This window comes from Crocodylus porosus, unplaced genomic scaffold (genome assembly GCF_001723895.1).
Source record: "Crocodylus porosus isolate Cpor-Errol unplaced genomic scaffold, CroPor_comp1, whole genome shotgun sequence".
NCBI classification, from domain to species: Eukaryota; Metazoa; Chordata; order Crocodylia; family Crocodylidae; genus Crocodylus; species Crocodylus porosus.
Genome location: NW_017728947.1, coordinates 31,859,420 through 31,876,581, shown reverse-complemented (window position 1 = coordinate 31,876,581; position 17,162 = coordinate 31,859,420). Strand labels below are relative to the sequence as shown.

The following is a 17,162-nucleotide window of genomic DNA, read 5'->3' as shown; positions in this document are numbered from 1 at the left end:
TTTCTGGTATCACTTCTCTTCTGAACTGGTTTTTATGCATTCGAGATGCATTTTCTCAGGTAGTGGATCAACTAGAAACTGTTCTCATAGTACAATAAAATTCTCTGAATGCAGAGAATTCTAACTAAAGAAAGGAGCCTTCCTGAAATTCTTTTCCTAAAAATTTTCCTCTTGCCATGAAGACACTTGGGTTGTAAACAACATCTCATTTGTGGCAGTCCTGATTTCAGAGATAACTGTTCCTGGAAGTCTGAATTTATACTGCTGCTTCGTAGACTTCTTTTATGCTGGTTCCCCATGGAAAAAAAACCCTTGAAAGAGAGAGAGCAGACAGACTTACATGCCTGGATTTTGGTTTCCTTATTCTGTTGCAAAGAACTCAGAAAAACCACTACTGATCAGAATGTCTTTAACATTATGGATTGCTATTTTAAATCACCAGGTTTATCTTTTAAACTGAGTGGCATTTGCACTAACAGTGCTAATACTGTGCCTCACCCTGGTCGAGAATCATTGGGTTGAGCAGGGTAGGGCAAAGGGGTTCAACCCTGTGCCTGCAGGCCCTATCCAACCCCCAATGCAGTGTCATCCAGGCCACAGGGCTCCCTGTGAGTCTAGAGAACCCTGTGGGCCACAGTCCTGTGTGTTAGATCAGGGCAGCACATGGGACAGCGCACAAGGTGGCCCAGGGCCTGATCCTGGTGTGCAGGATCAGCTCTGGCACAAGATCAGCTCATCTGGTCCATGGGACCAAAATGCTGAGCACCATTAGGTTAGAGTATCCTTTAACTGTTTTACAGAGATATACACTTTCATAGATGTCAGATGACAAAGTAGGCTGTCGCCCACAAAAGGTTATGCCTCTCTGAGCCACTTACTTTAAGGTGCAACCATACTCTGCCTTCTTCCCAGCTTCAGAGTAACACAGCTAACTACCTCCTCCCACTGAGGGAATAGGGACATCCACTCCCCTAGACCTCATTCTTTTTTCTTGCTTTGAATCTCATTTGCATAAGCTTTGACTCAGTTTGTGTAACTGTGAACACCTATAAAGAACAACTGCTAAACTGGTTCCAGGTCTATGAGGTCACCACTCCCCTGCCTAACATTCTTGAACTGAAAACTTCCCAGAGTGATATTAATTTCCCACTGGGAGTGGAAAACACACCTTATGATTGAGTACTGCAGGAGAAACCAAATGCGTTTGAGACAGTCCTGGGAACACGGACACCCCACCCCTGCCTGAGTTTGTAGAAGAAGGCTGCTATGAACAACATTAGGAGATCTATACTGCCCATTTCCCAAGTACTGCTTGTAACACCGCCACCCCCAACCTTTCATTTTTTTCTCAACTTTGAAAGGGAACCAATATGACCCATGGGTACAGCTATGTTCTCTCGCATCACAACCTAGAAGCTTGCCCCATTCCTCAGAAGGGCACGTTGGGAAGTGTTTTTCTCCTTGCCCAAGGGGAAAGTACTGAAACCTGTCCAGGATCCTCATGTTCTAGGTCATAATTTGCTCCTCTTCCAGTGGGAGGAGGATTCCATAAAAGCATCTGCTCCACATCACTGAGTTGGTCATAACTCTGAGTGACACAATATATGTATTTCCATATCGTGCCTCCCTAGAAGAGGGGTACAGAGTGTACATACCCTGGACTCCCCATTTTCTTAGCCTTCTATGCTGCACCCCACAAGAATAAGTTGTGTGGAAGAGCACTGATCTCTCAGCAGTAAAGAAGCCATGCAGCACAAGGCCAGAGACAGCAATGGAAAGCAAGTCTTTAAATGCATACATTTTCGCTGTACTACAATAGCTCAGGCACAGGTTTCTGCATCTATGGAACAGCATGGCTCCTGGCTTTTCATTACAGATAGCCACACTTTCTCTTACAGACTAACATGATTGGTTTTGCTTATACAGCTACATGCAAGATGAGATCACCAATTAGCGGATCCAATATTCCTGTACAGCAAAAGCCAATACCCTCTTATCCCCCTTAAGAATGGTCTGAATAAACTTACTAATGTAAACAACATACCTACTATCTTCAAAGATGAACCAAACCGCATGAGAAAGTGATAAGCCATGAAATGAAGTTGACAGAGTTGTATAAACAGCTGTCCAGTCAAATGTTTATTGTCATCACCTTGTACACACAGAATTATTCAAAAGATCTTCTAAATGCCAGCATACAAATATCACTTCTCTAGTACAGTGATGAGGAAAATATTAGTGGAGGTCACTACTATAAATCAATACCGAAAACAAATCAGTACTGCCTTAAGAACACAGCAATGTAGCAAATAGCTTAGTGTAAATTAATAATGTCAAAAATTAGACAAACTTATTAACATGAACCAAGAGGTTGACAAACCCAACACAGCTTTAAAACAGGTTTTGTTTTGTTTTTTTTAAAATCAACAAATATTATTGATTGGGTACTGTGAATAACCAGCTAACTCTGGGGACCAACAGAACTACTGCGTGATTAAAACTGCAAGAGTTCTTTCATTCTGAATGGCTGAAGGGACCCAAACCTTGCTCTGTCACTACATTCAGGAAGTGTGAAAAATTAACGTACTAAGCATTATTTTCATCATCAGTCTTTCACGGAATTATATGAATTTTAACTTTTATTCCCCTTCCAAAGCTGGAAGTCATTTGCGAAGTTTGCATGAAATTAAAAAAATTCCTGACCTTTTCAAAAGCCAAACAAGTCATGATTTTGTAGCTGATGCATTAAAAATAAACTGCATTTGATCCTCCGAGGACAGATTTAGCAAAAGATTACAAGTTACACATTTAACACTGAAATTTTAAAAAGATGCTTGAATTTTCAGAAGTGCACACACTCAAAACTAGCCACTAACCTCAAAATTCAGACCTTGGGAATACATTAAAGTCAGACCAGTCCCTTTATTCGTTTAACTTTCTGTAACACCGATTTCTTTTGACCAAGGGTTGGTAACCTACAGCCCCATGGCTTGGATCTGGCCCACAAAAAGGTCTGATATTACAGGGAGAGAAAAAAAAAAAAAAAAAAAAAAAAAAAACCAGCACCATTTTAACACTGTACCTTGCCACTCATCTGTTCTGCAGTGCTCCCCTTTGCTGCAGGTCCTGCTGCTCCACATCTGAGCTTCCCTTGCAAAGGGGCTGGGAATTTGACAGCTGGCCATGGGGAAATGGGAAAGCCACAACAGACCTCTGGCCTGCAGTGACATTCAAGTCAGAAGCTCCAGCTTATGCTGGCAAAAGGCTGCTTTTGACCATTCCACAACCCTAGCATCCTCCAAGAACTAAGAGAAAGAAAAAAAAGATGGTCTTGCACAAAAAATTCTTTTGGATTTCAACTATTGCATTATCTACTGGTATGTACCAGTACAAAATCCTGGGCTCTCATAATAATTGTGTGTTATCAGTGTGTTGAATTATGTCATATTTCTCAAAAATTGTAAGTGCTTTCCAAGAAAAAAAAAAATTATTAAAAAAAGCTTATTTTGTTCCAAGACCACCTTCAATTTTCAGAGAGGGCATATGCAGAGGTTAAAGTAACTTGGTAAAAAATAATAAAATGGTTTGCAAAAATTATTCCTACTTAAGAACAATTAAAACTTTTGTTTTGATATTATAACATTTTATATTATACATATTATAACATATCTGAGCAGTCTCCCACCACGCCAAAACAGGATATGCTAGAGGAAAAGCTTAGTATGCGAGTGCCTGTAATGTTGTGTCCCTTAATTTTTCCACCTTCCTATCATATTTTCCTTACATTTGGAAAGTTATTATAACATTCTCTCTCAAAAGGGGAGAGCCCTCTAAAACAAAACTGCAGCACTGATAAACTATCAAAGGCATTAAGAAATATCTAAATAATGTTACCAGATCTTCAATCATACTGTCAATAATTTACTTTGTCAACTCTATTGTTATTTTATATAACAGCATAGGGTAAAGAACTACTAGTCTATTAAGAGACCTCAAAACTAACAAAACAAAAAAATGAAAATACTAAAACTTTCCACATTTCTCTCCATTGATTTCCATATTATCCAAGAATACCGCTCATTTGTTTCCTAAGGAACTAGGCTTATGCAAGCTACGTTGTTTACTTTTAGCACTTTTCATTTAAAATTTGATCAATTAATAAGATTTGAATGACATCAGTACATTCTAAAAAACACACCAAACATTAAATCCTTACTTATTCTCTTAGCACTGTTTACATTTTAAGCAAGCTGTCTCCCCCTCTACTTAGAATAAAGCTGAATCATCAAACCAAGCAATTCTCCATTATGAGGGGAAAAAGAAAAGATGCGTCACTGTTTATAGGATTGCTACCATATTCACCACATAACATGCACCTTCTTCCCCATGCGCCCCCCCCCACCCCAAAAAAAAAAGTTGATGGAGGTTGCAGTGTGCATTACATGCAAGGAAATACACTAAAAGCAGTTTTGCTGCATACCAGCCAAAAGCAAAAAAGTTGACAGATGATCCACAGGCAGCAGAACAATGAGTAGGCTTGGATCCCTAACTGCTGCTACTCATTTACTATAAGTAAATATCTTCTCTCTTTCACTCTGCCTTTAAAAAAAAAAAAGGTAAGTCTAATGCCAGGACATTTTGTAAGAGAAAGAATACAGTATTATTTGACAATCATGCAGATCCCAAGGTTACTTCAAAGCAGTGATTCCTCTGAGAACAACAAATAAGAACTATAACCTTAAAAGTTATTAACAGGATTATTCCTGGGTCTCCCCCAGTTGTATGATTACCCTGTACAGACCTAAAAGACTGGGGAATGAACAGTCTTTCTTGGCTGAAAAAGTATTCACCACTAATGCCAAATAAATAGCTACCTGGTAAGACCTGCATGACATCAACACATATAAATGTAGGCTGTCAAACTTACCTAGGCCCTGGGCCAGTTGAGACAGCAGGGATCCTCATGGACCAGATTCACAAGGCATGTGATGGAGACACAGGGGCTAGAAGCTGCAAACCAGCTGCCGTGGCAGAGGCAGCACTAGAACATGCAGGGCTGTATTAGCCCTTGCTTGCCTTCTGCCATCATGTCCAATGAGGCCACAGGTTCTGCAGCAGACCCCACCCCCAAGTTCCTTGGCCTACCACAAGTCGCCAGACCCCATAGGTCGTATATTTAATACTGCTGGGGTAGAGTAATTCACAAAGTAATAAGATCTGAGCTTTGCACTATTCAATACAGAACTACACAATCAAGGGACTGCAACTGTTGCCAAGCAACTGCACATTCTGCAATACAGAAATGCAGCGAATTACAGTAAACATAAATCTTTTAGGCCAGGGTAACACACCAGTATCTTTAACCTTCATGTGGGGAGGAAGAAAGGGAATCCTAGCAATCTTCTCCAAGATAATCCCTTATTATAAAGGGGCCATACTCTGAGAACTTCTGCTCTTAAACTATGATAGATGTGGCAGAACCATTACCCCCTCCTCCTCTGCACTGGTGGCTTAATTAAATATCAGCCTCATGGGATTTATTAACTAGTTCAAGACATCCACTGCCCATTTGTGTATGTTTATGTAAGATCAATTATGCCCAGAGCCAGAAGCTCCAGGTCAACAAGTTCCGAACTGGTGCAATTAAGAACAAAACATACGTGCAGCAAAACAAGGGCTGAACTGAAGCAAGTTTTCAGCATGCTGTCACAGTAAATGGGTGGCTCCAAATGATATGCTGAACCTGAGACATACCTAGGCACTATGAGGCCAAACCCCAACTCTTGGCAGCTTTCAGAAAATTGGCACTAGGCATGTTCCTTTCTTTTCACCTGCATTCTGTAGAGACTACATTTGACATTTCATCCCAAGACCAAAGTTTCCAATTTTAAAGTGTTTTTTTAAATGGTTCCCAAACCCACATATAGGCTCCAATTTTATTGAGCAGAATAAGTTTAAGCAAATCTTAAACTTTCCTCTGCCCTTCCTGCCCGATTCCTGCCACTTGCCCCACACTGGTGCCTGCCCCCGGCACCCCCCACAGCCACTTACCTTCTGCTGCAGCTTTGCACAATATTTCCCACATCTTCCCCACACCCATCCACCAAGCTGCACACACACGTCTCCCCCACATGCTCTGCTCCTCCCCACTGCGTGGTCTCCCCCAGTTACGAGCCCCCTTCCTACTGCACAAGCCACCCCTGCCTGCGGCAGATGGCAGCTAAGCTCCATCTTAGATCTGAGCGTGGGCCCAAAGCTGCAGCTGAGGCACCACCTGCCCTGAGCCAATACTCAGAGATTAAGCTTTTTTCTCCCTCCACCCATATTGCTTAAGGGGGAAAAAATGCATGGTCTTAGATGTAAGTAAATACTGGGCATGTCCACACATGCATTTACTGCACAGTAAGAGGCTTTTACACTGGCATCTACATGTGTAGGCACTGTGTGTGCACCAAGATTGGGAGTAAAGTTACACCCAAGTCAGTCCACACAAACAGGGTTACTGTGCAGTAAGGCATCTGCACATGCCTTACTACACAGTACTCAGGAGTAAATTCACAGGTAGCAAATTGAGGCTTGAGACAGTGTCAGTCGCCATAGTTATTGCGCAGTACAGGTGCAAGTGTGTAGATGCATGCCCATAACGCACAGTAATTCTCAGTTACTGGGTAGTAACAAGGCACGTGTAGACGCACCCACAGTATTCCAAGGGAGAGTGAACAAGTGAAATGATGTGACACACAAAATCTCTGAGAATTTTTTAAGAAGTTAGGAAGTTAAATTCCCCAAAACATGAACTGAGTTCCGGTTGCCAAAATGATGCTTCATGTTCCTCCAGTGACCAACAAGCAACTTTAAAACCAGGAAACAGAGAGACAAGGTACATACTACTTCAACTTTGTAACTTTGGCTTGCTCAGAAAAGAGTAACTTAATTTCACACTTACTGTTACTAAACTCTTAGATGTACCCCCAGAACCTTTGCAAAAAGTCTTTTTGCCAAAGCAAAACACTTAAAAAGTAAGTCATGTCATGTATGGCAAACAGGAGCCACTTCCAACTAACTACATTCAAACACAAACTACTCCATGCAAAATACCCTGGATTCAGAAAAATATCACCTCCTTTTCACTTCTGTTCAGAATTAATAAAACACAAAATTATTATTTTTAATCAGATTTTATTTTGATAAAATTTTATTTTTTTTAAATAAATCCTTTAAAGTGAAAATCTAATTAATATGGATTATCAGGTAAACTCTTAAAACACTTTATAAATGTGTTTATACATATCCCCACACAATATCCACATGCATGCACTTTATTTTGTATATGCACTATTTACATATACACATCCATGCACACACACATGTAAATGTACACGCTGACCATATATTTATGAAGTTCTTCACTGGTACAAGCTTGTCTTTAACCTGTTGTTTTATTAGTGATGCAGCCTTTTAAAGTAGCTGCAAAGCACTAGCATTTTAAAATACTTCATCTAAAGACAAGCCCAGGTCTCTATCTCTATGGGCCTTGTTACATGTTGCACTTTGAACTTCTCAAACATTGATCAGTGTTAATGCTAGCTTCAGTTGGGAGTAGTCTCAAGAGCTAAAAACCTTTTTTCCCCCACCTGCACAGCTGTGACTTGCCACTAGAGACTTGACTAAGAGCTACAGCTGAGTTGACACTAGAGAAGGGGTGGGCAAATGTGGCCTCCCAGGCCATTCTATCCTGCGGGGCCCTTAAAAAAAATTTAGAAAATTAATATGCATCTTCCCCTAGCTGCCTATCATGTGGCCCTCACGTAGCAGTGACCCCCTAATGCTCAGCCCCGACAATAGCTGGCAGGGAAGGAGGGAGGGAGAGGAGGCGGGGGAAGCCCCACTGCTCCAGGGGAGGAGGCGGAGGTGGAGGCAGGTGGGAAGGGAGCTGCCACGCCAATGGCTTGAGGCAGCAGTGGGACTGTTTACATGGCAACCCTGAAGTGTGAGTGGGGGACAGAAGGAGGCACATAAGCATGCCCTGCAACACCCCATCATTCATGGCAGGCAGTTGACTAATAGGCTTATATACCTGCTCAGGGAAGAAGGGGGGGAGAGGGAAGGGTAGGCAGAGGCATGAACCTGGGAGGCAGCAAGTTAAATGGTAATGGGATGGAGGTGTGTAATGAAGTGGGAGGTGGAAAGGAAATGGGGGTGGGAGAAAAGTGGTAAAATTAAGTCAGCCACTTAAGGGGAGGGAGAGAAGGAAATAAAATAAAGAACTAATTTTAATGAATTGGTATTTGAGATTGGCATGTGGCAGGTGCAGGTCAGGCTTCCTGGGGTGGCTAGGAGTTTGGAGCAGTGAAGGAAGGCACTTGTTGGGGAGCTACTGTCCCTGCCCCAGGAAGGAAGACAACTCATGGGGATCTGATCCAGACCCCTACCTTGTTCCCACCCAGCCCTCACCATACCTAGGCCCCACTCCTGGACCTGTCAATGCTCTGCAGGTTGCTTGCATGCAGTCACATCTCAAGGTCGGGGGGTGGGGAAGAGGGAGGAGTTCACACACCCAGAGGTAGGGTCAGCAGAGTACAGGGCATGGAAATTTTGTCCACACAGTGTGGGGGAGGGCATACTGCATCCTGGGATAGGCAGTTCATCTGTGAGAAGGGGCTACACATTAATGGAACGTAACTGTGTAACAGACCAGTGATAAGCCTGTCCTGGAATGGCATAATTTTAAGCCGCCTGAAGTATGCTTAAAAGTAATCTCAGGGTTAAGAGCTCCAGAAGCCACCTACAATGTGTGTGTAACAAAGCCACCCCTTTCCAATGTTTATTTTATTCTCACACACGCCTGTATACATCTACAGATTTCTAAACATACCATAAATAGGCATGTAAGTTAATATGCCAAGTACATTAGTCTTTGCATTACGCTTTGGTTTACAGACTCAGACAAATACAAAGGTTACAGAAAAACAAACAGGAGTGGAAGATCTCACATCTTCATTGAATGGACAGTACAGTGCTGTATTAGCTCCATTCTTTACAAAGATAAATGAAACTGTTCCCAATATGTTTAAGTAAAATAAATATTACTTAACAGTATTAGTAAAGGATTAATAAATGAAAGTGTGAAGCTTGCTAATAATTGCTTATTCAGATTTTCTCCCTCATTCAATTCTCTTCTTAAAATGCTTTCAAATCCTAGCCTAGTACAGCAGCAACATGATGCAGCATTTGGAACATAGGAACCCAAATTCAGAAGTGAAGGTGTATCACAGCCAACTTTAAACCAAAAGCTGACTAACAGAAAATATCACTACCCCAAGCACTCTTTTCAACTTGAAGCAAAGCCTGAATAGCTATTCACATTCAACAAATGGTAAAACTTTCCTCCTTCACTATGACTTGGACTAGATTTTTGGGGGGGGGATGGAAGAGGAGGGGAGGAGGAAGGGGGTAATACATTTACCTGAACTAGTCTTAGTTGTATAGTGTATTGCCACTGATAGTGTTGCTACTGTGCATGCTCTTGTTTACAACTACGTGTCTGAACTTTTTTTTTAGGATGCTAAATTCAATTGCTATAAAGGGTTCAACATTCTGATTTTCATACCAATCACTCATGCAAACTTGTTTAAAAAAAATAACTCTTCCTTTTGAAGAGATATGGCGATTGCAGCTTGGTAAGCAGCGTTAGTGGTATTCTAGTATTTTTGCTTGACACAACAGCATTGAGTAAAAATTAAGTGGCCAGCCAAGACATTTACAATGGCCTGAATTTGACTCTTCAGTGGTGCAGGGGCCAAGCTTCTCACAAACGAATGCATTTCTAATTACCACTTCAAAAAAATCAGTGAAGTCAAACTCCTAGGGGCTAAAAGGAACATATCCAAAATTTCACAATAAGAACATTCATACTCCCCACTCCCATCCCCCATCTCAAATAGTTTGCTTTTGGTTGGCAACCAATGCAGTATGACTTCTCAGTTGTAGCTTTAGGCATTCCCATCTACGGAACTCATCTGTGAGCAAACCTCCACACCCATCACTACTATAGCAAAGGATACAAGTCTAGCTTAATTAAAAAGAAAAAAAAAAATCCTGTGCTACTTGTTTAACAAGATGTGTGGCAAAACCATTCTTAATTTCAATAAAATCTTTAAGGAGCCCCCCTCCCATGACAAAGTTTGTTTGAGATCTTCTGGGATGCAAGTGCTTGACTTTGAATCCCAAATTTCTAAAAACCCCTATACAATTAAAAGCATAATCCACACTATAACAACGTAATAAGCACAGCATTTCTTCAAAACAAATCCCATGGGCATTGTAATATTAAGTACTATGACATTCAACAGATAAGTGAAGCATAAGTTCCGCTGGGGAAAAAATTAAGCACTCTTCTGTAGGTAGACCTCAAAGCCCACTTTCTGTGCAGTAAAATAGTGGTAGCATCATTTAACTTACATTTTTGTATTTATTTATTTTTTTTTACGGTTAAAAATGGTCTTCTAGATACTGAAATGCAGGGTGCTGCGGTTAGTCACCAGAACACTATTTAATAATTAAGTATTTTGCAAGATCACACACTTGACAAGACCAATTATGACCCGTCTTTTAAATTACACTATCCTTGTTTGCAAGAGCTATGAGCAGCATCTGAGGCACTACCCTGCCCCATACTCTCATTCGTATTAGCCTCTGGCTTGCAGGTTTAGGCTTATGGCTAGCAGTTTCATTAAACATTTTTCAAGTTGTACTAAGAAGGAATGCTTGAGAATCTCCAAAGCTACTAACATGCCACATGTTAGACAAGTGTCAACAAAAATATTTCCCCTCAGTGCTTGTATATCTAATTTTTGCCAAGTGAAACACAACTTGCTTTACAATTTTTAACTTGTTCAAGCAGGTAGCACTCAATGAGGAGATATACCATACACCTAGGTTTACATTTATACTGCAGAGGTTTAACTTACAGGACCCTAAATTTTTAGTTTTTATATTTGTGCTTCATTATATTAAAAAAAAGCAATATTATCAAAGTTTACATGGTAAGAAACATACTAATTGAAAGCTAAATACTCCATTTTACCCATCTACAATACAAGTTACTGGAATTGTACATGCCAATGTCATCTCAAGAACTTTAGCTTTTTTGAAGCAGGATTTTTCAAAATCAATTTTTAAACAGACCCAGTTAACATAAAAGAATCTTAGCAAGTCAAGCTTTGTTGCACGTGACAATAAGCATCTTCCCAGGAACAATACATACAAAATATTTTGCTACAATCAAACATATTGAAAGAAAAATAAAAAGAGCCAAAAAATGAGAATACATTTTCTTTCTGTTAAAGAACCTGATATATACACTTTGGTATACAGGTAAGAACTACATTTAAAAATATCTTAGTTGAAAATTCTTATCTGCTCTGAAACTGAATTCTGTATATACAGTTGCCTGGAGAACCTGAATTCCACCCATCCCTTCTATCTATTCTTGTACACTGAAGAATGCAAGGTCCTGTGAAAATGACAGCTAAGTGACCTTGAAAGTATAAATATTATTTACCTTAATCCAAGGCAACTTTGAATTTAAAACCACCCCTTCCACCAATAATAATTTATATATGGAAAACTTATCGTTTTGTTGTGGCACTGTGACAGGGAAAGAGCAACAGGGGAGCAACAGGCCAGACCCCTGCCCATTGCTATCCTTGCCTGCCCCTACAGCCACCTTTTCTTCTTATGCCTCCCCATATCAAACGCCTGCCTCCACCCTGCACCTCACCCCAGCCCATATGAAGCTTGCCCATCTACTGCAGCAGCTCTGGTTCCAGCTCCAATGCAGTCAGCAGTGGCAGCCCTGGTTCTGGCCCAGCCTGGAAAAGGAAAGCAGCAGCAGGGCTAGCTCTGGGCCTAGCTGGGTGGGGACAATCGGAGCTGGAGCTGAAAGCAAGCAGCAAGGGAAGACGACAGGAGGGCAGGCTGTACAGTTCCCTTGTACTCCAGCCCTAGTCACACACTGCAAGGTCCCCAGCCCCTCCCCACTACCCCCACTGCAGACCCCAACCCCACAACATGAGCCACCCCAGGGTGACAACTCAGTATCCTAGCTCTGCCTTCAGCCTGGGGCTGAAGCCAGAACTGTCTGCCCTGGACTGATACTCAAAGACAAGACAAAGCACCTCCCCCCACACCCCCACATGTTGGAGTGGGGGGGGGGAGGGGGGAGAAGAGGGAAAACATTACTCAAATCCAAAGTGAGATTTTATGGTACAATGCATATGTATGAGGACAGGAATTAAGATTGTGTGATGGACCATACATATAGCATTTAAAATTTTGAGTACTTAAAATGAAGTAAATCACTTACAAACATAGGCTGCTTGCAGACATTAAAAAAGCCACAAACACCACACTTTACCAGAAGCAGCAGTATGTTAGTTGGACCTATCTTTGCAGCATCTGTAAAGATCAGGTGCTTCAGCTGAGCTTTTTGGCACTTTTACCCAAAGATGATTTGATCAGCTATTGGATAACAGCACCAAAAAGTGTAAAAGCACCATTAAAGCACAGATCAAGGCAAGCCAGGTCCAACTAAGGCATGTTAAGAGTTCTTCTGGGCATGTGTGGGGCTTGACACAGGAACGTGCGCCATGTTTTGTTTACCCCCCCCCCCATGTTTGCAAGCACCCATATTTTGTATCCTTTGTTTAAAAAGGAAACGTGTAACTAAGAGCTCCCCCAACATTATCATCATGGTTTGAACTCAGAAACCTCAGCATTGCACAACATGTTAGAAAACTAATTACATTAGGTAACACAAGGAGAAGGATCTTACCCTGAGGGTTGGATGAGCATGGGAAAATAGGCTTCTAGTTCCATGTGCTGGATCTCAGAACTGATTGTGAGAAGCCTGCCACAACGCAGGAGCCTCTGTTCTACGATGTAACCCCAGCTGGGGACAGAGAAAGGAACACGTGGGGGACACATGCTGGTGGTTTGGGTGAAAGAAAGCCTGGTCTGTTTCTCTCACCCTTTACTCCAATGGTGATATTCTAAGAGCTTCTAACCCTTAAACATTATTTTAATCTTTCTATATCCCCTTCACCCGCTGCCTGCACATCCCTCTGATGGGCAGGGGCGTGCAGAAAGCAGATCACAGCTCTGGTCCATCCTAGCCCTCAACTGTCACCGCCCCATTATCCCAGCTCCAAGCCTGGAAGTAGCTCCCCAGGCCTGGGCAGGTGACAGTGTGGGTCCAGGGCAAAGCTGGAAGCCACCGCTAGGCCTCACTGGGCAGTTGCAGCCCAATGGAAGAGGGCTGCAAGCCCTGTGGAGAAGAACTGTAAGGAACTTAGCCTCCCTTCCCTCTCCCCTCCTCTCCCTTGGCCTGGAGCCTGTAGCCCACTGGTGGAGTTAAGAGGGAGGTGGATCCGGCAGTGACTATATGCCCCACCGCTTGCAATAGCCAGGACTGGGGCCAGGGAGGTAAGTGGCACTGGGTCCCCCGTCCTGTGCCAGCCTGCAGCTTACCCTGGGATGCCTACACAGCAGTGGAACCCCCCCATCCCCACCAGCTCAGCAGAACAATGCAGGGCCAGTAACGAAAGCAGCAGTGAGGGCACTGTGTCTGAGACTCTATGAAGATTGGCCCCTGGCCCTGGATACAGCTCCCTACCCAGTCTCAAGATCCTCACCAGGGCTCCTACTACTGCCATCACTCTGCTCTGCCCAGCACTGAGCCAGCAGGGCAATTCGCAGGCTGACACAGACAAGGGGGACCCAAAGCCACCCCGCATGGCTGAGGGGCTCACCATGGGTCAGGCAAAAAATCTCTGCAGGCCAGATCTGACCCACAGGCCATATTTTGCCCAGCCTTGGTGTAAAGTGTAGGCTGGTGCACCTAAAGAAATTAATGGAGGTTTTTTGAAGCCTTCTGTTCTCATTTAAATAAAATCGTACTAGTTACAGAAGCTCAACTTCAGGTGGAGAAAGTGCACATTTACTCCATGGTAAGGAAAGCAGACTATGGAGCACAGCTAGAGGGAGTGCACCAAAGAACTGCAACACATTATTATAATCAGGATAAAATATTCTGGCTATCAGCCTGCTGGAAGATTTATCAAGTGCTGACTACGACAGCATTTTAGGTCTTGAAAGTAAAGGGGAGGGGGGCAGGCATGCAATGGGTGAAAAAGACATGAATCCTTCTATTTAATATATTACTTTTCTTGTTAATATAATATATAAAAAGTCACATTTCATTCACAACTGGCATTCCTTTTTTTCCTGAAGAGAGATGGAAGAATTTAACAGTCATGTCACTTCTATTAAAAAAAGTTACAGGTTCTGGGTGTCACTTACCTGCTTTCAATTGAGGCTATCCTATCATCCCTAATTTTATACATAAAAATGCATTATCAAGTCTTGCATTTTCACTTGTTGTTTATTTTTAAAGACGCTCCTTCAGTCTCAATCCAGTAGAAAAAAAGGTTTTATAAAAAAAACTCATTATGAATAAGTGATCTGAGGGTTTGGACATGCAAACAATGCACCATGAGAGAAGAGAAGGCATGCTTCATCACTTTTGCTTTGTTCTTATCCTATGAGAAGTAGAAGCTAAGCTAGAGTAACTTAGCCCTCTCACTGAGTTTCCACTTACCATTTGGTAAGAGTGTATGCAGAAGGAGTTACTATGGAGCAGCTGACATATGGTAAACCTCCATCCCCTTTTAGCCTGCAGTAAATTATTTATTGAAACTTATCTTAAGTGACTTTAAGGTTTAAGCCAGTCTCTAAATGCTAGAAAACAAAATTAGGACTTTTGTTGGATGCAGTATTGTGCCAAATGTCCCCAAACGGGTTTTGATACCCTCCCCCAAAATTTCTGATGCTGGCTACTTTGATAAAGGATTCCTGAGTAGGTAGATTGCTAGACAAATCTAAACACAGCTGACATTACATATGTTGTGTACATACACAGGAACATTATGTAGTTGTGGGACTTCTTTGTATTAATGTATTTGTAATATTTTCTATCAGTTGGAAGTCAAAATAACCCTTTTTGGCTTATATCAAATCTGGCATAGACATTACATGGGCATCAGGATACAGTTAAATATTTCTAATAGCTTCCTTGCTTTTTAAGGTTAAATTGGGCAGGAGAATCACACTACCCAAATCATTTAAAATAAGAAAAAAGTTTAAAAGATTTTCCCTAAGTTTAATGTGACAGATATAGGATGGTTTTGAAGAAAGTAGATAGAAACTTCCCTTGACATACAAACAAGAATGGAACAGCAATCACAGATCAGGGATTAAACACCATAAATCTTAACTACAAAAGACCAACGTTGATGAGGCAGCTTTCAAGTGCTACCTGACCTATGTAGACCAGGGCAAGCCAGATCCAACTAAGGCATGGTCAGAGTTCTTCAAAGTGCTACATCTGTTCAACTGCAGCTTTGACTGGGGCTTTTGCGCTCCAAGGTACAAAGATTCAGTAATTCTGGAGAATCCTCAGTACTACAGAATACAACCCCTTATCATATCAAGTGTAGGCAATGCTTCTCAGCTGAACTGAATTTGGGCTACTAACCTATGTTTTCCATGATTTTACCATAAGGGGAAGTCTGCGATTTCAGCTCCAATGGAAGAGATCCATTTCTAGCTTCCAGGGTGGAAAGCAAGAAATCCCTGCATCTCATTACTTATCCATCACTTACCTGCTGTATTCCTAACAATTTAAAGACACACTAATTTCTTTTAAAGGTGGCCTGAATCTTATATTTGAATTAAAAAAAAAAAAGTAAAGCCTTAAGGCTAGTATAAAAGTAAACGAACAGTAAAATGTAATAGCAAATGCTTATACAAGGACACAATGTAAGTAGGTAAGAAAAAACACCCAAAAAACAAATAAGCAAACAAACACCGCATGACCACAAAACAAACCTAATTATTTCCAACCACTGGACACTTGTGTGAAAGCTGTTTAAAAATAAACTTAAAAATCTTTATCAGAAATGATTTGTGAATGGTTAGGTACAGCTGAAGCCAATAGAAAGCGTAGCCTACACCATTCCTTCTCTTGTATAAATTAATTACTGAGACATGGGATTCAGTAAAAAACGCAGAGACCTCTGGTGTACTCATTGGGGGCAGGGGGCAAGTGTAGGAAGAAGGATCCTTAAAAAGCTCAGTAAAACAGGATGCTATTAGGTGGGAGAATCAAAGTTAAACAGAAGACTCCTCCATCTCATACAATAAATAGGAGATTCATGATGTTGTGTGTATAGCACGTAATTGTAGAAAACTTTTTATATAAATACAGTTGTTCTAATATGCACAGGGTGTATCCATGTAAATTTTATTTTTTTCTTCAGTGTCAGAAAATTGTGTGCACCTTAAAATTCAAAAGAATACATTTCTGCAGCTAGTAGGTATTAGCATGTTGGCAGTAAAGTGGCAGGGGCACAAGAGGAAGATATGATGGCAGAGACTTCCTGAAACGACCTCTTTACTCTCTACGTTGTGGATTCAGTCACGTGAAAAACAAGAAACTGAGGTCAATTAGTTTCTGCTAAAAGAATTAGGTTTTAAATAAACACTGAAAAGTTATCCAACGATGAGTTTTAACTACAAAAAGCCATGAACCCAACACCAGGAGCATTTCCCGCCCCCTCCAAATCTCAAGCTCACTGCACCCCAGACTTGAAAAGATGAGCGAGCAGCTGGATACCCCAGCTGCACACCCAATTCTTGAAGTTACTGGGGCACTTGTAGAAGTAGCAGCTGTGGTGCTCCCTACTCCCCATCTGCAGGCACTGCTTCATAGCGTGGGGCACGGGTAGCTGGGAAGCCACAAGCTCCCAGCTCCTCGTGCCTCATACAGTGGGTAACGTGACACAGGGAGTTTTACAGAGCACCAAGGAAGCTTTCCCCAGCTTCCCTGCCTTAAACCCCGTGCCTGGCGGCCCTGGCTGGGCTACTAGGTGCAGGGAATCAGAGGCTCTCAGAGGACCCTGTAAGTTTTTGAAAGGCATATAATACACTTTTTAGAATATGAAGAACAAGAATGTCTACTCCAAGTGTAAAATAAACAAAACTCACCTTTAACAAATGTGTTACCTTGCCTCTGTCCAAGGCAGAAATATACTATTTGTATT

The 17,162-nt window shown here is 41.7% G+C and overlaps 1 protein-coding gene across 8 annotated transcripts in view; it reads right to left on the bottom strand.

Moving 5' to 3' along the window:
* PPFIA1 (PTPRF interacting protein alpha 1) overlaps window positions 1-17,162 on the bottom strand; it is a 91,058-nt gene that overhangs the window by 57,211 nt on the left and 16,685 nt on the right. The window contains exon 2 of one of the 8 annotated variants that reach the window (XM_019551634.1): window positions 12,836-12,952. The exons of the other annotated variants lie outside the window; for them this stretch is intronic. The gene's annotated coding sequence lies outside the window, so the exon portion shown is untranslated. The remainder of the gene's footprint in view (window positions 1-12,835; window positions 12,953-17,162) is intronic. 8 annotated transcript variants of the gene reach the window in all.